General features: G+C 36.3%; 1 protein-coding gene, 1 long non-coding RNA gene and 1 other non-coding gene across 3 annotated transcripts in view; 1 reads left to right on the top strand and 2 right to left on the bottom strand.

Annotated features, from left to right (window-relative positions):
• Nucleotides 1–23,141, top strand: part of LOC123880049 (carboxyl-terminal PDZ ligand of neuronal nitric oxide synthase protein) — a 163,325-nt gene that overhangs the window by 62,456 nt on the left and 77,728 nt on the right. The gene's annotated exons all lie outside the window — the stretch shown is intronic.
• On the bottom strand, nt 1,080–22,302 carry LOC123880052. The gene is made up of 3 exons (XR_006799153.1): nt 22,292–22,302; nt 15,645–15,652; nt 1,080–1,218 (listed from the first exon to the last, which is right to left on the bottom strand). It is a non-coding gene; the product is annotated as an uncharacterized LOC123880052 (long non-coding RNA).
• On the bottom strand, nt 10,692–10,776 carry Trnay-gua. The gene is given in 2 exon segments: nt 10,692–10,727; nt 10,740–10,776. It is a non-coding gene; the product is annotated as a tRNA-Tyr (tRNA).

Genomic DNA, 23,141 nt, shown 5'->3' with positions numbered 1-23,141 from the left:
AGTTTGACCTCGGAGTACCTATGTCAAGTAGAAATGTGAGTTCAAGTCTCGACCTGTGAAGTGCAAGGTGCCAAAAACCTATAAAGAAATTGAGCTATTTTTTACAGGTTTTTTAGTCACAAGTGTAAATAAAAAAATTACACTACACTACAAGTGAAGGTAGTATCATTACCAACAACGAGGCACAGTTCGTAGCTATAACAATAAAAATTCAAGAGCAACTTTTAAGCGGTTTTACATGATCACATTATTTTAACTTGCGGTACTGTACGTGCTCTACGTTTTCAAAATTACTCGTTCGTAAGGCCACAGCGCGACTGCGACTATAATAAACATTAATCTCCATACAAAAATATATATTTTTAATCCCCGACCCAAAAAGAAGGGTGTTATAAGTTTGATGTGTGTATCTGTGTATCTGTCTGTGGCATCGTAGCTCAGAAACTATTGAACCGATTTTAATTTAGTTTTTTTTTGTCCGAAAGGTTGCTTGATCGATAGTGTTCTTAGCTATAATCCAAGAAAATCGGTTCAGCCGTTTGAAAGTTATCAGCTCTTTTCTAGTTTTCTTATAGAGGTTTTTGTGTCGGGGGTTTTTAAATTTTAAGTTATATAACATTCAATTACTGAGTTCAATGTTTACAGCTCGTATGGTGCTCACTGGCGTGTGAAGTTTACATTTCTTTGGCCGATATGGCAGGAAAAGGATCCACAGTCGATGAAATTTTCAGAGCCTTTATGGTTACTAAGTTTCGTTTATTCTTTATTTATTTGCATTCATGTCTTACATAATAATAATAAAAAATTATAATATTACAACATGAAGCCCCGTCAGGGCGCTGCAAAGTAATTAAATATAAATAAAATGTCACGTATATAAAAATAAAAATAAAATGATATGGAAATTCCTAATTAATTATGTCCTATTAATTATATTATCAATCAATCTTAAAAAAGTATCAATATTTTTTTTATATGTTATTGAGGTCTATTCGTTCAAAAATTCTTTCACGCTGTAGAAACGTTTTTGTACTAGCCATTTTTTATTTTTTTTAAAGAATATTAGTCATTTTTAATCATGACTAACATTCCCCTTTCCCATCCAACTAAGCGTAAAGCTTGTGGTAGGAGTGGGTACGACAATAGTGCAACGGGTGGGGTTTGAACCGCCGACCTTCCGGATTTCAGTCCGCTCCTATACCCGTTGAGCTGTTGAGGCTATAATAGATAAAATTTCTTTAGCCTTCTTCTAAATATTGTATCCTTTTATATTCTCTTTCTCTAGAAATGATTCTGTTTGTCCGTCTATCTGTCTGCCTTCAGGCCCAAAATGTTGAACTAACTAACTAAGCTCACTATATAAACATCGATTTTCAAACGAAAATGTAGTCGGTACGACTCCAAAATCAAAATTATCATGGATATAAAGAATTTAACTCATTCATTTTGGGAACAATTAATTTCGCGTTGCGAATGGGTATAACGCGTTTGTTTCTGATAGCAAAACAATTGTGATAAATAGCCAAATGAAGCTCTAATTCGCTTAAATTATTACAATTTCTTTCCTTTGTTTTTTTTAATCCGATGAAAGTTAGCCCTTTACTTGCATTCTCATATGGAAGCGGGCTAACTTGGAAAGGGTACGGAAGTTTCATTAAACCTTGTACCCTTCTCGGTTTCTACGCGGCATCCTGTCGGAACGCTAAATCGCTTGGCAGCACGACTCTGCCGGTACATTTGTAACTCGCCTCGGCCGAAGCCTCTCACCAGACCAGACTAGAGACAGTTTAGAAATTATAAATTCCCAAATTTTCCCTTGCCGTGAATCGAACCCGGGACCTCTACTTATAATACCACAGCGCTCACCACTGTGCCAGGAAAGTCGTCAGTTTTGTTCTCAGTTTCATTAAGTTATTTTATTCTAGGGTTTCACGGATAGGATTTTCAAATTAATTGGAGTAATTTGTAAATTAAAACTTCTTATTTTTTATCATCCTCACTCCAAGATGGTGACGTGACCTTGAAGTTTTTAGTTTTTACCTATCCCGAAATCGACCAACGTGCCTAAAGAGTTTCAAAAACTCAGATATTTATCAACAAATAACCTTTTTTTCGCTCCGCATATTACCTATATTATCTAAAAAAAGTAATACAAGGGTTTCGTGAGTTTCAATGTAAAGAAATTACATTCTCGGTGCTCAATTTCGCCCATAAAAGGACTTGGATGAGAATAAGATGGCTCGTTATAAAGGTGGGGAAAATAAATTCATATATTCGGGACTGTTTCTGAACGGCTTTCTTATAAAGGTTTCTCTCCACTTTATGGCATTACTCGTATAGTACGCGACAGGTTGAGAATCGAGATGGCAATCGGAGTATGAGGCGGAGGGACGCCCCTCACACCCACACGTCTCTCGCGCTAACCTGCACGCGGGGCTTTTGCGGGCGTGCGGGTTGTCCCAACCCCGATTACCATCTCGACTTGTCGCATATGGAAGCAGTAAGATCATGAAAACAAATACCAAAATAATTTAACGTTTAGGTGACGGGAACTTGGTCCCACCGCTTTGTCCCACCGATGAAACTGATCCGTGGGGCAAAGCCTTATTGGTGGATCGATGGTATTAATGCATTTACGAAGTTTCCGTTACAATTTTCTTAAGAGTGCGTTTCCTCCGACGCAGAGCTGGGTGGGATGGAGCGGAGTGGACCATGAATTGACCAATCACAGTGCTCGAAATCTCCACTCCGCATCAGTGGATACTGTGTAAGTGGAGCGGAGCGGACTTTCAAATAAAATATATGAACGCGCGGCCCCCAGCTAGATAGAACGGAGTCAAGCAGGCTGTGTTGTCGAACAGAGGGTAGTCGGACGATGCGGCACGGTGGGTAGGGCAGACAAATTTGATTGCTCGGAACACGGCTCAATGCAGCTTTAATTTGCTCAGCTCAGCCCCACTCCGCTTCAATGAAAATACTCGCCTCCTTTCACTGGCCTTTTCCGCTCCACTCCACCTAGCTCCGCGTCAGAAGAAACGCACCCTTACACTGCATATGGAGAACTACGGTTGTTGCTTACAGTGGGCGACAACTCTAACTGGAAGTTGAAATACATCAGTTAGTTTGATGTTCCTAAGCCGGGATTACCCCGGCTCAGTCGACTCCGTCACTCCTTCGTTCCCCTCCGACTCCCTTAACAAATACAAAACTTATCGAAATTTTTTAGATTCACTTAAACACACCTTTTAGAAGGACTTAATTGAAATCCGGATTGATGATTGCATTATTTTTTAAACCCCGACCAAAAAAGAGGGGTGTTATAAGTTTTGACGTGTGTATATTTGTGTATCTGTCTGTGGCATCATAGCTCCTAAACTAATGAACAGATTTTAATTTAGTTTTTTTTTTTGTTTGAAAGATGGCTTGATCAAGAGTATTCTTAGCTATAATCGAAGAAAATCGGTTCAGCCGATTGAAAGTTATCAGCTTTTTTCTAGTTACTTGTAACCTTCACTTGTCGGGGGTATTATAAATTTTTAATTTACACTTGTATCCTGAAAGCCGGTTTCATTGAATAAGTTTACCAATAATATTATAACATAGAAAAAAGTAGATTTGTTTATGTTACATGCCCAATTGAGTCGGGCATTATTAATACAGACCGGCCATTATTAATAGTGCCCGGACTTATCAAATTGCCAGTAACATGCATATGTATCTAAAACTACGACACTTAGGTCACATTTGTAGAGCGCTATCTCTTTTATACTCTTGTAAATCTTGTAAATGCTGTCTTACTTATCACTGAGCAAAATTTTATCTCGCAATGTAAATCTATCATATCTATGGTATAAATGAAGTTTACATATTAATATATGTATACGATTATATTAGAATTTAGTAGATTTAAAAATAATCCTTAGTAAGTGAAAAATAGAATTTAAAGATGGCGACCTCAAAACAACTGCTCTAATTGGTAGCCATTTTAAATATTGACGAAAATAACAGCAACATTACTAAACTTTCTAATGTGAGAGATCTAAGATTTCAAATAGCACCTAAAATTGTCATTGCGATGTCACTTGTGACTACAGGCCGTTTACCATGGAGGTTAGAGAGAAGGAGAACGATCGCTGTAGAAAATAGTGTCCCCGAAATACGGACAAAATAAGTGAGGCGCTGCGATCGCTAAGTTGTCTCAATAAAAGCGGGCTGTTGTGCGCTAATTTGAAATGATATATTAACGTTTAATATACGTGAATATAATATTTAAAAAAAACCATGATTAATTAAGCAAATAATAATTTTACACATTCAATATTTCAATGTGCTACTATGAAGATATTACCTTTGGTACTTTAAATAATGATGATTGACGTAAATTGTTTTTCACTCTATTTTTCCGATCAGATGCTAAACCACTTGTAAATCCACGCACAATACAATATTTCACCATTTTTTAATGTTTCTTTTCGTCAAAAATTAAAAAATTACGGAGCACGATTATTTTCTCACCGATGCCGCGAAGAAAATTTATACATTATGCAACTAACTTCATCTACTTGTACTCATAAACAGCTAACTTCACAGATACTCCTTACCGACGACAGCGCGGCTGGTGGCTGAAAAACGAATTATAAATTCTACCAATTTTCAGGGACAGGCGCGCTAATGCTTTAGCGCGTAGCGATCGTTCTCCTTCTCTCTAACCTCCATGCCGTTTACTATAACTTGTTCAATGCCGTCATGTTGGCACCAATGCGTCGTTTGCTTTTTTCCTTAGAATTTAGGGTTTACTATTGTGTTATTTGCAACTGTGCCAACATAACGTCATGGGACAAGTTATAAAACGGTTTGTAACTTCTCAGCGACCAATAAAGAATCCAACTAGGTAATAAACTTCCAGAAAAAGTTATGAGTTTCCATACTAAATAAAATATTCATGCACTGTTAAGATTAATTTGAAAAGTAGTACCATAGGAAGTACAATGGTCTCAGGAGTTTTGAATAAAATATATATTATAACAACATAATTTTTGTAAGACAAAATATTCTTAGTTACAAGAAGGTTGGCGATCTACACAACAGACTGACTAGACACCGTAACAGGCTTGCGACTCCTACGCTCCGTCTCAGGAAGGTCCAAAAGTCATTTGTGAGAATGGGTATAATCTTCTATAACAAAATTCCTCAGTCAATTTTGGACTTGCCTTTACACAGGTTCAAAAAATCTATTAAAAATATGCTCCTGAGAAAAGCATATTATACTATCGAAGATTATGTAAATGATAAAAAAGCGTGGATTTGAACTTCGATTCGCTCCAGCAATGCGCAGGACTTCAATTGCTTTTATACATGGCATAATATTGTATATCAAATCTTTGAAAAGAGCAACCGCCGAGTTTCTTGCTGGTTCTTCTCGGTAGGAAAGGCATTCCGAACCAGTGGTAGATGCTTTTGACGATTCGAAAGAACTTGTAAAAGTCTAATTGAATAAAAACATTTTGAATTTGAATTTGAATTTGAATTTGATGTACTTATATAATATGTTGGAGACGCTTCATGTTATAAAGATGGGGTCTACCACTGGATCATAATGAACAATAAGCAATCTTCTCGACCCGAGCGAAGGACTCCCGCTCAGGGAAGGATGAGGTTATTGTAAGCGTATGAATGGATCCATTGTGGCCGCACCATTGTGCATGGAGCAGAATGGTGCCTTCACGGACACTAGTTTCACTCAATTTTGGGGCTCTTTATTTAGAAAACGAATCCAGGCTACCTATACCGCAGTGCACAGATATACGCTTTTATCTTACTAGGTTTTCCATGAATTCTTTCGCATTGATTTTAGTTTTAATGACCTTTGGCGACTCTTTTATTTTTAAGTTCTCAGTAGGTATGGACTATGGAATAAAACTGAAAATGTCATTGCAAATAGCTTTCACTGCAAGCTTACTTCGTTAATATATTTAGCGTGAAAGCAAGTTAATCAGAAATCATTTAAAAAAAACCGGCCAAGTGCGAGTCAGACTCGCGTACTGAGGGTTCCGTACTCTTATACTTATTCTTTCCAACGTTTTGCACGATAAATCAAAAACTACATATTATATAGATCAACGGGAAGTACTCTATAGGTTTGTTGACAGACAGACAGACAACAAAGTGATCCTATAAGGGTTCCGTTTTCCCATTTGAGGTACGGAACCCTAAAACATAAATTTCTGAATTGCCACTGGCAAGTATCGAAGTCAAGACCTCTCACTTTTAAGATCCCAGCTCTCTCAGTACTTTTGCGCCACGAAGGTGGATATTTATTATATTATATTGGGATATCTTTGGCATGTCTCTGGCTTTGCAGAAGAATATAAGGGAGAAGAAGGAGACGCTATACTCACCTTCTCCCACTATAGAAAACATAGCAATGCTGGTTTGAAGTTGAGGTGTCTCAGTTGCATCCGATACCCGGGATCCCAATATGCCACATTCATGACGCGGAGTGTGCCGCTAGGTTTTTAGTGGGTAGCCTGGCAGAGCTTCATACTAGCCCGCTTTGTGCGGTATTAATTGTATTTTTCACAGCGAAAAAAAGCGATTTGCTTCCTCGTTTCTAATTCGAACAGCTAGGATATGAAACACCCTTCCGGCATCAGTTTTCCCCTCCACTTTAACAGTGAATAGGCATATTCTAATAGGCAAGCGCGCTTCATCTTAGGCGGCATCATCACTTGCCAGCAGATCTGATTGCAGCCAAACGCTAGGCCAAAATATTTTAAACAAAAAAGGTCGTGAAAAATTCCGTAAAGTTTCATATTCATTGGGAGTTTTAAAATATACTGTACATGTACGTGTACGATTAGTAAAAATTACCTTTGTTGGGAAACCGTGTTACCTGATACCTAAACAACACAGCAAAAACATTTGTTAATTAAAAAACGACCACCCATATTCATGCTGAAGTATTCATATCGGATGCACTTTCATTTTTATAGCCAACAAAATACTATTACAATTTGCTGGCATAGAGATATTTCTGCGATGTTGTGCAGCAAATGGCTTTTATTTATGTAATTTAGTACGCGGAGCAAAAAGTCCATTTACATTCTAAAAGAATTTTCAAGCTACGAATTTTTAACCGACATCAAAACAAGGAGGAGATTCTCGATTAGACACCTATGCTTTTTTAACCCCCGACCCAAAAAGAGGGGTGTTATAAGTTTGACGTGTGTATCTGTGTATCTGTCTGTGGCATCGTAGCTCCTAAACTAATGAACCGATTTTAATTTAGTTTTTTTTTTTGTTTGAAAGGTGATCGAAAGTGTTCTTAGCTATAATCCAAGAAAAATAGGTCAGCCGTTTAAAAGTTATCAGCTCTTTTCTAGTAACTGTATGTAACCTTCACTTGTCGGGGGTGTTATAAATTTTTGATTTACGCTTGTTAGGCGATGTCACTGCATTTTACAACAAATACCTATTAAAAAAAATTAAAAATGGCCGCCATGTAAATTACAAAAGAATTAAAATTAAAATTTAAAAATTACTATATTTTGTATTAAATATGGGGTTTAAAAAAAAAATGGTATAATATTAATCTTGTGAACAGACCCCTTCGTGTGAACTTGACCGGATTTTGTATATAGGTGCGTTTTAAGCAAACTAAATGATATCACTTGCTTAATGATGAAGGAAATCCTAAAAAAAATACTGCTTATCAGCCATCAAGTTATAAGCCATGTAACATATACTGTGTATGTACATTGGTATGTCACTGCAGGTTTTCTTTATGGCGTAGAGCGTCACTAAGAAAGAATTTTCTGAAATTCTACCTAAGCGAAGCTGTTTAGTTAGTAATAAAATAAGCCAGGAATAAAATTTTATAATGAAAAGCGCCACAAATTGTAGACAATTTACGATAAATTGCGAAGCGGTTGGCACAACCGTGGAATGTAATACTGGCATCGGAGGGCGAGGTAACAAACGAGCAAATTTGTCCACCTCACAGCGACGCTCCTATTGATGGCAAAGGATTACTGTGTGACGTATGTCGCCTATCTAACTCTAGATTCAGGTCTACTACCTCCCAGCGCCGCTCTTATGGATGGCAAAGGATTACTGTGTTACGTATGTAGCCTATCTAGATCTAGAATCAGGCCAATCTGATCAAATCATCTGCTAGGAATTTCTCGGACAGCACACGTATGAAATAGCACTGTGCTGCAGGATATAGGGAAGGTTACAAAGTAATTCAATAGAAGACTAGCATGTTTTGGGCACGTTGCGTCACGCATGGCACAGAGTAAATGATATAGCTTAGCGGGGGACTTTGTCTGTGGTGGCGTTTGCTGGCGCGCGCGTTGTGACTTTTTGGAGTGTTTTTTTGTTAGAAGTGGCCGGTTTTTGTGTCCTGCTGTCGTTATTGGTGGTGGAACTGACCGAGGAACTGACTGAGAAGCGCTCTAAAAGGGCGCTATGTCGGCGGGCGCCGGCACAGACGAAGCCCATACTTATACATATAGTTTTCCTAACTTGTAAATAACTACAAACTTGACATTGGCTAATCAGTGTAAAGCCAGACGAGAGAAGAAAAAAAAAATAGCTTAGCGGGTTGCAAAACTGAAGCAGCAAAGGGCAGTGTACAATGTACATAGGCCGAAGACGTTGAGCATCTAAGGTGCTGGAATGGCCACCTCGCATCGGAAAGAAGCAATTAAAAATGCTGTAGGTAACGGTAAAGGAAACTATTGTGAGGAAACGTGCATGCCTGAGAGTTCCCCATAATTTGCGCTGTAGTTTTGTACCTACATATTTTAATCGTGCATGCCAAGTCCATAGCCTGTGTTTATACGTCAACGTGATTCAACGAAGGGCGTACAATACGCCATGGCGGGATGCGCGTTGGAAGACCCTGTCTAAGTGAGAAGACGATATTCATCGAGTTGTAAAGATCCGCTGGATTCCGACAGCAGATTGGGGCATATTCCGAGTTATGCTTGGAGTTTCTCTACGTGATCAAATCAGAAATGAGGAGATAATTATGTTGAAGAACCAGAGTATTTTCAAAAATTCCATCTGCGTGAAGCCGAGTTTTTAGTTTTACTAGCTGATGCCCGCGACTTCGTTCGCGTGGATGTAGGTTTTTTAAAAATCCCGTGGCAACTCTTTGATTTTCCGGGATAACAAGTAACCTATGTGCTAATCCAGGGTATAATCTATCTCCATTATAAATTTCAGCTCATTCGTCCAGTAGTTTTTGCGTGAAGGAGTAACAAACATACCCACACACACATACACACAAACTTTCGCCTTTATAATATTAGTGTGAAGTGTGATAATCTGTGCTTCTGTAAAGCTTAGTTCGAGTCTCGAATCAAATTAGAATGCGCTAGCAGCATTGTCTGTTAAATACATTACTTAGCGGCACAATGGGGATAATTACATAATACGAGTAATTGTTTCCTGTGTAGTATTTTGTTGAAGTAAAGGAGAAAACTCGAATGTATGCGCCATATAATGCGCAACTTAAAATATGACCTGCACCAGCATATAATACAAGGCTAGATACCTGCGTCAAATGTGCGTAACATTTGACGCCTGTCAGTGACGTCAAAGACTCCACGTTTTGTTAGAATTTCCCTAACTGTTGTGAACTGTGGTAGAGACAAGACAAAACCCCAAGCATACTTATTGATCTCGAATAGGTGTCCTAATTGGCATTCGCGCGATGGTAGCGTATTCTATTAGAATTAGGAGGACGCTGTAAGCTGTAAGGCCGCGATTACTTATTATTATTATATTATTTATATTATTATATATTATTATTATTTATAAAAAAATATATTAGATAAATAAAATAGATTATAGAAAAATAAGTTTTACTCTTGTAAGTAGCTTACGTAATTAATGATAAATAATTAATGACTATTGCAAGTTACTACTTATGAGAGTGTTTATTACATTAGTAAACTTCAAGAAGCTACTTACGTTAGTAAAACATACAGGTGTATCTGCTGCCATAAAGTAATTTGTACAAATGCACTTCCTGTACCTTTAAATTTATACTTATATACAATAAATTGGTAAAGTTTGTACATTCGGATGTAGCCTTGTAGGGGGTTATCTTCGGAACGAATAACATGATTATGAAAATTCTTTCACTTTTCTTTCACACTTTCATCATCAACGCACTGAGGATTCCTTACTGATAGCTAAACTCCCTAATGCTATGAACTAACAAGTGTAAATTAAAAATTCATAACACCCCCGACAAGTGAAGGTTACAGTAACTAGAAAAGAGTTGATAACTTTCAAACGGCTGAACCGATTTTCTTGGATTACAAATAAGAACACCTTTCAAACAAAAAAAAACTAAATTAAAATCGGTTCATTCGTTTAGGAGCTATGATGCCACACACATACACAGATACACACCTCTCTTTTGGGTCGGGGGTTAAAAATAATATAACGTGTACGAAATAGTAGAAATATTTAATTAAAGAATATTCTGAAATTCCATAACGTGTGTTTGAAATTAAATCAATTAATTAAATTGTTAATTTAATTAATTTAAGTAATTAGATAAGGCTAGCTTTAAGTTTTATTGTAATATTTTCACTTATATTATAAATTCGAAATTGTTAATTATTATTATTTAATATGTAGTAAGGAATGTGTACAGAAATGGAAAAAGGTTATCCTTCGAGCCGGACTCGAACCAGCGACCTATGGATGTCTTGAACCCTCTACAGTCCACCGCTCTACCAACTGAGCTATCGAAGGCTTATGCGGGAGGCGCGAGTTTTCAGGATATATATTTACCCCTGAAAATGTAAATGTATTAATAACTAGATTATTTTACATTAAAATAAATCGGTCAAGTGCTAGTAGGACTCGCAAACGAAGGCTTGGCATCGTCGTATAATAAAGACCTAAGTATAACACTTTTATTTTTTTTAATTTACAAGGACATAAGCTAGTCATCATACTATAATATTATAAATGCGGAAGTGTGTTTATTTGTCCTTCAATCACGCCGAAACGGAGCAGTGAATCGGCATGTTACTTTTTTGCTTGGATATAGTTAAGGACCTGGAGAGCGATATAGGCTACTTTTGTCCCAAAAAAAAAAAAACAGTTCCCACCACGGCATTTTAAAACCTAAATCCACGTGGACGAAGTCGCGGGCGTCAGCTAGAATATACAGGGTGTTTGGTAATTAGTATATAAAGACGACACGTACCCATGCTACTTTGATCTGGTAAACACAATGCTGAAGTATAATGACGAAATAAAATTGTAAAAATTTCCATACAAAATTAAAAAAAAAAATTATGTCAAAGTTTTCATGACCCTAACGTGCCCTAACTCACTGAGATTGTTGGCCATCTTTAGATAGGCCGAGGCCAACGATCTCAGTGAGTTAGGGCACAATAGGGCCATGAAAACTTGGTCATAAAAAAATAAAATAAAATTTTGTATGGAAATTTTTATAATTTTATTTCGTCATTTTACTTCAGCATTGTATTTATCAGACCAAAGTAGCATGGGTACGTGTCGTCATTATATACTAATTACCAAACACCCTGTATAGGTAACTGAAAATGGGTATTTTACTACTTTCGAATTTGATAAATTTTATTACTTTATTATAAACTAGGATAAAAATAATGACGTACGCTGAAAAAAATATTAAAATCCAACAAAAATTTACAAAGTTACAGGCATTTTAATTTTGGAGTGGGAGGGTCTTCTGTCCCTTTCTCGCAAAACGAAAATTTGTATGAAACCGCACGAAGCTACTATGGCATTAGTGACGGAGTGACGTCAAAATGCTATTATCGCTATCTCTGTCTAATCTGAAATATTTAAATACTTTTAACTTTTTTGTTATTTGATCGATTTAATTAGTTTTTTCAGTTTGCGTCATTATTTTTATCCTAGTTTATAATAAAGCAATAAAAAAATTGGAGTAAAATACCCTATTGTAACGATGTCATAATTATAACTTTCGCAATAATCCACAGCGTGCAGATCACAAAGTAATGATGAGCTTTGTGCTAAAGAGGCCGATCATGTACAAGCTTATGTATTACTCGTAGTAATGCACTGGCGTTGAATATCGATCAGCTGGGATGAGAGCAAATAGATACCTATTCCTGTACGGCTGCCGGTGTTATGTTTTATTTATTCAGATACAAGTTAGCGCTTGACTGCAATGTCACCTGGTGGTAAGTGATGAATGATGATGCAGTCTAACCTGAAGCGGACCCAAACAAACGAACTTTTTTGGATTTTTAATTCACGGTTTATTTCGATATCCTAGCTCGGTAAAGAAATAAGTATTTCATATACCCAAATTATAGGTATTGTTCATAATTATTTACGGAACCCTAAAAGAGCGAGGCCTGACGCGCACTTGACCGATTTTTAGGGTTAGTTACCTCAAAAGGAAAAAAGGAACCCTTACAGGATCACTACGCTGTCTGTCTGTCTGTGTGTCTGTCTGTCTGTCCGTCTGTCTGATTGTCCGTCTGTCGTGTCTGTCAAGAAAACCTATATTAGGATACTTCTCGTTTACCTAGAATCATGGTAGGTAGGTCTTATAGCACAAGTAAATTAAAACATGTTCATGAACAAGATATAAAATTAGTATTTTCAATTTTAAAAGTAAGATAACTATACCTACATATATCTATGACTATACCAAGTGGGGTATCATAATAATATGAAAAGGCTTTACCTGTACTTTCTAAAACAGATTTTCATTTATTTTTATTCATAATGGTTTTTAGTGCCTGTTACTTTGTACTCGAATGAAGAATTTCTTATTTATCTGCATACTTCGTTATTATAATAATATTATCCTCTAGTAATATTGTAGTTTATGAAATTCTTCGGTTATTTTAATACATTTCCTTCGGGGAAAAAAGACCTGATTTTTTCTTATTTCTTATTTTTAACCCCCGACACAAAAAGAGGGGTGTTATAAGTTTGACGTGTGCATCTGTGTATCTGTCTGTGACATCGTAGCTCCTAAACTAATGAACCAATTTTAATTTAGTTTTTTTTTTTTGTTTGAAAGGTGGCTTGATCGAGAGTGTTCTTAGCTATAATACAAGAAAATCGGTTTGGCGTTTGAAAGTTATCAGCTCTTTTGTAGTTAACTACTGTAACCTTCACTTGTCGGGGGTGTTATAAATTTTTAATTTACATTTGTAATTTGAATAGTACTACTTGACGTAATGTTTTAAGATCTTTGTTTTATTTACAAACTAGGGGATGCCCGCGGCTTCGCCCGCGTGGATTTCGATTTTTTTAGATCCCATGGGAACTCTTTGATTTTCCGGGATAAAAAGTAGCCTATGTCCTTCCCCGGAATGTATTCCAAGTCTGTACCAAATTTCATTAAAATCGGTTCAGCGGTTGGGCCGTGAAAACGTAGCAGACAGACAGACAGACAGACAGACAGACAGACACACTTTCGCATTTATAATATTAGTATGGATTAAAATAATTGTCAAAGAGTATGTAATCACTACGTTATAATAATTGTGATAAAATTCTAATGATTGAATCCTTCTTTAATTTCCTCATATTTATTTAGGCAGTTTTTTATATTTTATAAAAAGAGTCGTTTATTTATTTTATACTTGACCAGATGATGCCTGTTACTCCGCCCGTGTAGATTTCGTTTTTTTTTAATCCCGTGGGATTTTTTTGATTTTTCGAGATAAAACGTCTATTAGATATCCTTCACGGTTCACCGGGACTACTTCTCTAAGGAATTTCGTCAAAATCTTTTTAATAGATGGGCTATTAAAAGCTAGCACACAGACAGTCACTTTTTCGCATTTATAATGCACGCAACTTCGTCTTCATGGATTTAGGCTTAAAAATCATATACAAAGTCATTGATATTCCAGGATTTATGTCCAGGTTTTTATACATGCAACGATTCACTTTGATCCGTTGCTCCGTTGCGGAGTGCTTGAAAGACAATCCGAGAAGCAAAATACTGTTTCTCGGTTACCGTTTTAAAATTAATAGTGATTTTAATGTGCAAATACTGGCATATTCGCAGGTTTATATTATGATGTAGGTACCTGTAGTCTACACTCAATAAATATGAGAATGTCAGCATGTGAGCAGTCGAAAGCTGCCATAAACTTTTTCATAAGGTGATATTATTATCAATATTTTATGGTATTTATGAGTCGTAAACGCAAACGACCCTAGCTGGCGAAATGTTACATATTTACTACCTCCGCGTTTATTGCATAGGAAAATATTCAAAAAAATCAGCTTTACATGTATTTTTGCAATAAATAAATAATAGAACTCCTCATCTATCCTTTACTCCTGGTACAAGAAACGCCAAACTTCTCGAATGCTCTGACGTTCTTGTTGTTGTGTAATGTTGTCACTACTTCAGAGCATTCAAGAAGTTTGGCGTCATTATACTGAAACTTCAGTAAAGAACGGTTTAGGATCGAGTGCTGAGCGTAAAATTGTACATAATATGCGCGTGATTTTTAGTCGTTAGGAGTCCCACATAAATACTGTGGTCAGTGGTATCCATGCCGAATTTTTCGAAAAAGGAAAAGAGAGAAAGGGAGAAAGGGAGGGAGGGAGGGACAACCAATAGGGCAAATTGTGGGGTTTGAAGTTTGACCCTACCCTCTGTTTCTTGGCCGTTAAAAAAGTGAGGCTTACAAAATACAAACCATATCAACGTCGCCGTAAGCGATCTGAGTGCATTCTGGTGGCCGCCTAGTCTCGATACAGCAGCTCCCTGCGATTCGTTTAATTTTATCTATCCACCATATAGTGATGGATCTGCTCACGCTGCTTTTTCGGGTGCGTGTTACTATTTCATCGCCTTGAGACCCCAATAAACAAAATCGGGCTTAATTCGGTTTACTAGTAGTAGTAGTTCTCTGATATTTACGGACCACGAGTATTTATTTTGAAAAGTTTCGTGAGAATTTCAAAGGTCGCATCGCATACAATAGGTGAGAAAAATATGAACACAATGCCCCTTTGAAAATGTAAATTTAGAATCCTTATCCAGTTCATAAAGGACAAGGACTCCATTGTGCTCTGGGTTGAAAATTCAAAAATGATACACACCTAGAGTAACAATTTTGCATTAAAATTTCAGTCTGAGTTTACGTAGGTACCTCTACATATTATGTGCTAGTCTGGCTGGTTCCGTTACTTTTTAACCCCCGACCCAAAAAGATGGGTGTTATAAGTTTGACGTGTGTATCTGTGTATCTGTGTATCTGTGTATCTGTCTGTGGCATCGTAGCGCCTAAACGAATGAACCGATTTTAATTTAGTTTTTTTTTGTTTGAAAGGTGGCTTGATCGAGAGTGTTCTTAGCTATAATCCAAGAAAATCGGTTCAGCCGTTTGAAAGTTATCAGCTATTTTCTAGTTACTGTAACCTTCACTTGTTGGGGGTGTTATAAATTTTTAATTTACACTTGTGTAGGTATGTAGCTACAAGTGTAAATTAAAAATTTTCAACACCCCCGACAAATCATTTTCATATAAATAATTATGTATATCTAGGCAACGTCCATCTTGACAACTTGACATTTGTCAATTGACACTTGAATATTATGAACCTAAGGGTTATCTAACCTTCTTTTCTACAAGAAAACTAGAAAATAGCTGATAACTTTTAAACGGCTGAACCAATTTTTTTGGATTATAGCTAAGAACACTCTTGATCAAGCCACCTTTGAAACAAAAAAAACTAAATTAAAATCGGTTCATTCGTTTAGGCGCTACGATGCCACAGACAGATATAGAGATACACAGACACACAGATACACACGTCAAACTTATAACACCCCTCTTTTTGGGTCGGGGGTTTATAAAATGGGCCGTTCCACGATTCAGTATACGTTAACGTGTGTGTTAATTTGCAACTAACTAGGTAAAGTTCAGGAATCTGCTAATTTACGTGAAATTTCGAACTTTAACGCGTAAGTAGAACCTGTTGATCTACTCAAATACTTAGGTAATGAACTCCATAATCCACTCTTTTCTAATGGTACGTAAAATCTTACAAAACTCATATTAATATTATTATATTATACACTATTATATTTTTATACACTAGATAATACCCGCGACTTCATCCGCGTGGATTTAGGTTTTAGGTTCAAAAATCACGTGGGATTTTTGCCATTTCAAGTTGTCTATGTCAATTTCCGGGACATAAGCCACCTTTGAACTCATATAAATCGTTAAAACGCAAGAATCTTTAAGAATCCTTTATCCTTTAGTGGGAAATCTTTAATTTTTCGAGATAAAAACTCAAACTCAAACTCAAACTCAAACTCAAATTATTTTTATTCAATTAAACTTTTACAAGTGCTTTTGAATCGTCAAAATAATCTACCACTGGTTCGGAATGCTGTTCCTACCGAGAAGAACCAGCAAGAAACTCGGCGGTTGCTCTTTTCAAATGTACAATTTACAATAATATGCCATACTGTATACAAGCAATTGCAGCGCCGTGTATTGCTGGAGCGCATCAAATCCAAGCTTTTTTGTCATTTACATAATCTTCGATTGTATAATAAGCTTTTTTCAGGAGCATACTTTTAATAGATTTTTTAAACTTGTGTAAAGGCAAGTCTAAAATTGATTGTGGAATTTTATTATAAAATATTACACTCATTCCCACAAACGATTTTCCAACTTTCCTGAGGCGGAGCGTAGGATATGCGAGCCTATCACGGTTTCTAGTTTGCCGGTCGTGGAAATCACCGATTTTTTTGTAACTATGAATGTTTTGTCGTACAAAAATTATATTAGCGTAAATATATTGAGAAGCTACTGTAAGAATACCTATTTCCTTAAATTTCTCTCGTAGGGAATCGCGCGGTTTTAAATTAGCCAATGTCCACGCCCGGGATCTAAGCTAACTCTGTACCCATCAAAATCAGTTAAATTGTTGGGCCGTGAAAAACTAGCAAGCAGACCGACAGACACACTTTCGCATTTATAATATTAGTATGGATATATATATATATACAATTATCTCAAAGGTGTTTGAAATTCTGCTAATCCGCACTTGCGTGGTGGATTATGGCCTAAAACATTTCTCATTCCGAGAGAAGTTCCGTGCCCAGAGTGGGTTGGGTTGAGATGCTGGTGGTTACGATGATGAGACCGTAAACCATTACGGAAGGTAAAGGTCCTTTTTGTGATACTGTTATTGTAATAGCCTTTTTTTATCGTGGGTAAAACTTTACCGGGAATCGAACCATCACTTACGAGGTTAAAAGAGGAAGGAGGTTTTGCAAGAAAATTCATCCGAAACTTCAAATGCATTAATTTCTGAAGTTGCTATTAGTTAGTATTGGAGCAGAATTAAGTGGCACTAGAAGCCTATGTTTGCCTGTACTTACACAGAATGGTTGTATCATGGTCATATCCATTAAATGCATACCGCAGATTGTAATGCAATATTGGCCATCGATTGCTATTGGACATGAATAAAAGCTATGTAGGTAATACTAGCCAATGCCCGCGATTTCACCCGCGTAGATTTTGGGTTTTCAAATATTGTTAATATACACAGAGAAGTTTTTTTTTTTATTCACTATAGGTAAGCGCTTGACCACAATCACACCTGATGGAAAGTGATGATGTGGTCTAAGATGGGACGCGTTTACCTAGAAGGTGCCTATTCACTCTTGTTTTAAAGATACCCGGAGTTGGTATAAAGCTCTCTCCGTTGCGTAATCCCATACAAATGACAGATACAATAACTGAACCAACCAATCACAAGCTTTTTTTCAAAAATCATTCGAAATTAAAATTTGAAATGTGAGTTTCGTTTGTGATTCGTTAGTAACTCAAAATGATTAACGCCCACTGAGTTTTTGTCTACTGTTGATTACGTAGACAGAGCCCTATGCTAACTTCTCTCCGTAGGTAAAATAAAACTGTCGCTATAGAGAAAACTTCGTACACAATCTCAATTTTTAACCCCCGACCCAAAAAGAGGGGTGTTATAAGTTTAACGTGTGTATCTGTGTATCTATCTGTGGCATCGTAGCGCCTAAACGAATAAACCGATTTTAATTTAGTTTTTTTTTTGTTTGAAAGGTGGCTTGATCGAGAGTGTTCTTAGCTATATTCCAAGAAAATCGGTTCAGCCGTTTGAAATTTATCAGCTATTTTCTAGTTACTGTAACCTTCACTTGTCGGGGGTGTTATAAATTTTTAATTTACACTTGTTAGAACCAGTGTTTTGAGCTGTTCTTGAATAAGTGAGTTTTGCACGCTATACAAAGCGGATTAGAAAAATACTAAATCACTAAAACTACAAGATAAGGCAAACGGTTATTGGCATTGGATTGTTTTAACAGGGCTCTCTCCGTCACTCGTTTCATACAATCGTAGTTCCAATTTCATTTGAATATTAAGCAACCAAAGTCCATGAAATTTTGGAGACATATTCTAGAAACTTATATCTGTGTCTGTGGTGTTTTAGATTTTTCTAAAAATATGTAGTTTTAAAATTACAGAGGCTCAAAGATTTGTATGAAATTTTTTAAAACCGCATAACTTCGAAACCGAATATTTTAACAGAAATCTGGAAAACCACAGACATAGATATTGGTTTCTAGAATATGTCTGCAAAATTTCATGGACTTTGGTTGCTTAATATTCAAATGAAATTGGAACTACGATTGTATGAAACGAGTGGCGGAGAGAGCCCTCTTACGCTAAGTTTTTGCTAGCGTTCCGGTTACAACGTGTATTTAAAAATCATTATACATTGACTCATTATTGGATGGGGAAGGTGGGGGATAAAGAGGAAAGAAGTCAGTGGCACTCGCTAGTATTTAATAAATTAGTAAATTATATTATAACAGGAGAAATTACTTATGTCTTATGGAATCTTGCTATGGGGTAAAGCTGCAGATATTGGAAAAAAAATTGTGTTACAAAAAAGGGCAATACGCACAATCTATAATTTAAAACCGCACGATTCTCTAAGAAATTTAAGGAAATAGGTATTCTTACAGTAGCTTCTCAATATATTTACACTTATATAATTTTTGTACGACAAATCATTCTTAGTTACAAAAAAATCGGTGATTTCCACGACAGGCAAACTAAAAACCGTAATAGGCTCGCATATCCTACGCTCCGCCTCAGGAAAGTGGGAAAGTCATTTGTGGGAATGAGTGTCATATTTTATAATAAAATTCCACAGTCAATTTTAGACTTGCCTTTACACAAGTTTAAAAAATATATTAAAATTATGCTTCTGAAAAAAGCTTATTACACAATCGAAGATTATCTAAATGACAAAAAAGCTTGGATTTGACTCGCTCCAGCAATACACGCACATTATACGCACATGGCATATTATTGTAAATTGAATATGTACTTGAAAAGAGCAACCGCCGAGTTTCTTGCTGGTTCTTCTCGGTAGGAACGGCATTCCGAACCAGTGGTAGATTTTTTTGACGATTCAAAAGCACTTGTAAAAGTTTAATTGAATAAAAATATTTTGAATTTGAATTTGAAATATGTTCCCTTTTCAGAGTCCCAATGTGAATGTAATATCTTGCTTAATATTTCAATATTATACATACTCCCGTATCAGATAAGTTATATCATACCAAAGACATGTCGTAAGACAAATAGTTGGTTTAACCCATATTTTATGTCGAAGGCAAAACAACTGAGGTCATATTGACAAGAAGTTCACGTTGTAGATGATAGATAGATCCCACTTTAACAGCCACTATGTAAATAATACAGCGGTTTAATTCGGATAAACTCCACTATTGGCTGATATACATACTTTTATCATAATAAAGATTGTACCTACGGTATTTTGAAAAGTTTCATAGTGGATAAATAAAGTTCCTTAAGATTCTAGCAACTTAAGGTTACATTAGGGAATACAAATACAAAATACAAAAGTACATTCATACCTATAAATTGGAGGCTCCAATTAATAAAATAAATAAAATAACAATACCAAATAAGTCAAGCCAGCAGCGCATTGATGGTTTTTCGTTGGATGTAAATTCTAACTTAAGTATCTACTAAGTTGTAATATCGTCGCTTTGCATGGGAAGGCAACAAGACTAAATGTCGCTTAGCTCAATTAGCAGAGCATTCTTTATTTGACAGTGTTAGACGAACATTTTACCTTTTAAATTTGTATAATCTACTAAATTATAATATCATCGTTTTGTTTGAGACGGCGACCAGACAAAATGTTTCGAAACCAAAAGCCTCCAGTGTGAACTAAATATAGGACACGTTTTGGTGAATTGAGTGCTGTAAAGTGCTTCCCCCTCATAATGTAGTTAAGCTCGTCAGTTCTCACATGAAGCTGATTCTCTCGGGCGGTGGCGGTTAGTGCCAATTGGATTACTGAAACGTCGCTTAGCTCAATTAACAGAGCATCCTTTATCAGACAATGTTGGACGTAAATATATAATACAATATATAAAATTCTTTTTTAAATAAATAACTTTTTATTTAGGATATTCTAGATTTAGAAGAAAGTTAGAATTTATCTTGTGTCAAGATTTCAATGTTATAAAAACAGCTTCGTTACTCTTTTCTGTACATTGAAAATGAAATATCAATTATTAATTTCTAAATTTTATCAGTTTTTTTTTGTCCTAATGTCCTTGACTGCGATATTACCTGATGGTAAGTGATGATGCAGTCTAAGATGGAAGCAGGGTAACTTGGAAGGAGTATGGCAGTTTCGTTAAACCCATACCTATCTCTGATCGGTTTATAGACGGCATCGTACCGGATCGTTAAATCGCTTAGCGGTACGGCTCTGCTGGTAGGGTGATAACTAGCCACACCCAAAGCCTCCCACTAGACCCGAGGAGAAACTTTAGAAAACATTAATTTTCAAATTGCTCTTGCCGGGAATCGAGCCTGGAACCTCCCACTTATAAGGCCACGGCGCTCACCACTGCGCCAAGTAGCACATCGGTCTTTTTGCTAGTTAAAAATCTATTTCAACCGAAAACATTAGAGGATTACATAATACGCCCGAACCGAGTTTTTCACTTTACCTTTTATTGGAAAACTTTTAATATTAGGAGACGAGCAAAGTTCAAGCCACATCCGTAGTTCCTCGTCCCAGTTCCAAGATTCGCCATTCCGTCTTAACTCTGCCCTAAGGGTGCTGGCATAAAGAGTCAGATTTCTGATGCGACAAATTGGTGCGGGTCGGTAGTCAAAATAGCCCCATACTATCATATAAGAGTTCTCACAGGTATATATATGCTATTTTACTCGTACCGAGCGGTCGCCAATTTTATGTTAACAGGGCTCTCTCTGTCACTTACTCCATACAATCGTAGTTCCAATTTCATTTGAAAATTAAGCAACCAAAGTCTTAAAAATTCACATACAAATCTTTGAGCCCCTGTAATTTTTAAACTAAATATTTTTAGAAAAATCTAAAACACCACAGGCATAGATATTAGTTTCTAGAATGTGTCTGCAAAATTTCATGGACTTTGGTTGTTTAATATACAAATGAAATTGGAACTACGTTTGTATGGAGCGAGTGAGAAAGATACCCCTCTTAAATTTTTAATAATATGCAACCCATCAAAAGATCATAACACCTCGTAACACCTTTTAGTTTTGAAATGTTTCGGTTTTTCTAAAGATAAGATTATAGAAAGCTCAAGATGACTGTTATCTTATTCTTTTCATTTTCATAAAGCTATTTTTAGAGGGCTCTCTCCGTCAGTCGTTTCATACAATCGTAGTTCCAATTTCATTTGAATATTAAGCAACCAAAGTCAATGAAATTTTGCAGACATATTCTAGAAACTAATATCTATGTCTGTGGTTTTCCAGATTTCTGTTAGAATATTCGGTTTCGAAGTTACGCGGTCTTAAAAATTTTCATACAAATCTTTGAGCCCCTGTAATTTTAAAACTACATATTTTTAGAAAAATCTAAAACACCACAGACACAGATATTAGTTTCTAGAATATGTCTGCAAAATTTCATGGACTTTGGTTGCTTAATATTCAAATGAAATTGGAACTACGATTGTATGAAACGAGCAGAAACGAGTGACGGAGAGAGCCCTGTTAAAACTAAAAACGTCTCAGATCAACATATTTTTGGTTTATTTGATGACCGTATTTGTAGAGTGTACGTTTTCATGTGATTCCAAATGCGTTCAATACACCTTTACCTAGGGGCGATATATAACCATTTCTATTCGCTGCTACGCATTGCTGGTCGGTCGCACACGATACTCGATTTTGGAACCAATTCGAAATTCTGCTAGGTTATTCTATTTCACGAAGACCGTACAACCTTGGTTGAAGTAATCAGTGTACTGATAAGTGTTAACGCATTTGTGTGCGTAAAGCTCTGGTTTCCTCCAACAGCGGTGCCGTTTTTAAACGGACTTGTCGATGTCGAAGTGTCTGTCAACGTTTTTTTCATGTAGCGGTGAAGGTATTTTTAAGCGTAATATTAATTTTCGTGTCATTTTAAAAAAACTATTGTTCAAAATGAGTTTCATCAACTGGACCAGCGAGGATGATGTAATTTTAATTGATTTTGTGCGGGTTCATGATGTGCTATATAATGTAAAACGTAAAGACTACAGACAGTCGCAGATGAAGCAAAAATTATGGTGTGAAGTCGGGGAAATTTTAAATAAAACAAGTACCTATGTTTAATAGAAATCATATACTTAATAAATAAAAAAGATATGTACCTAGTCCTTATTTAATATTATAAATGTGAAAGTATGTTTGTTTGTTTGTTTGCAAATATACCTAGTACAGTATTGAAATTTCAAAAGCACCTTCGGTAGTCCGAGCTTTGTATAAATCACTCTTCTCCGTACGATTATTTTCGTCTTCTGATGATTGTTCATCTTCCAAATATACTAGTAACGCTAAATCAAGTTCATCCATTTTCAACCATAGACACGTACTTTGTGGTCTGTTCACCGTAATAAAACGGTCAATGCAGTTTCTAACATTCCACATGTTTACGGCCGTCTTTTTGAGGTCATCATATTGCGTCCGTTTAAAAACGGCACCGCTTTTGGAGGAAACCATAACTTTACCGTCGAAACTGAGCGC

Source organism: Maniola jurtina, chromosome Z (assembly GCF_905333055.1).
Source record: "Maniola jurtina chromosome Z, ilManJurt1.1, whole genome shotgun sequence".
NCBI lineage: Eukaryota > Metazoa > Arthropoda > Insecta > Lepidoptera > Nymphalidae > Maniola > Maniola jurtina.
Note: the sequence above shows the minus strand (reverse complement) of the source record. Positions and strands in the feature narration are given on the sequence as shown.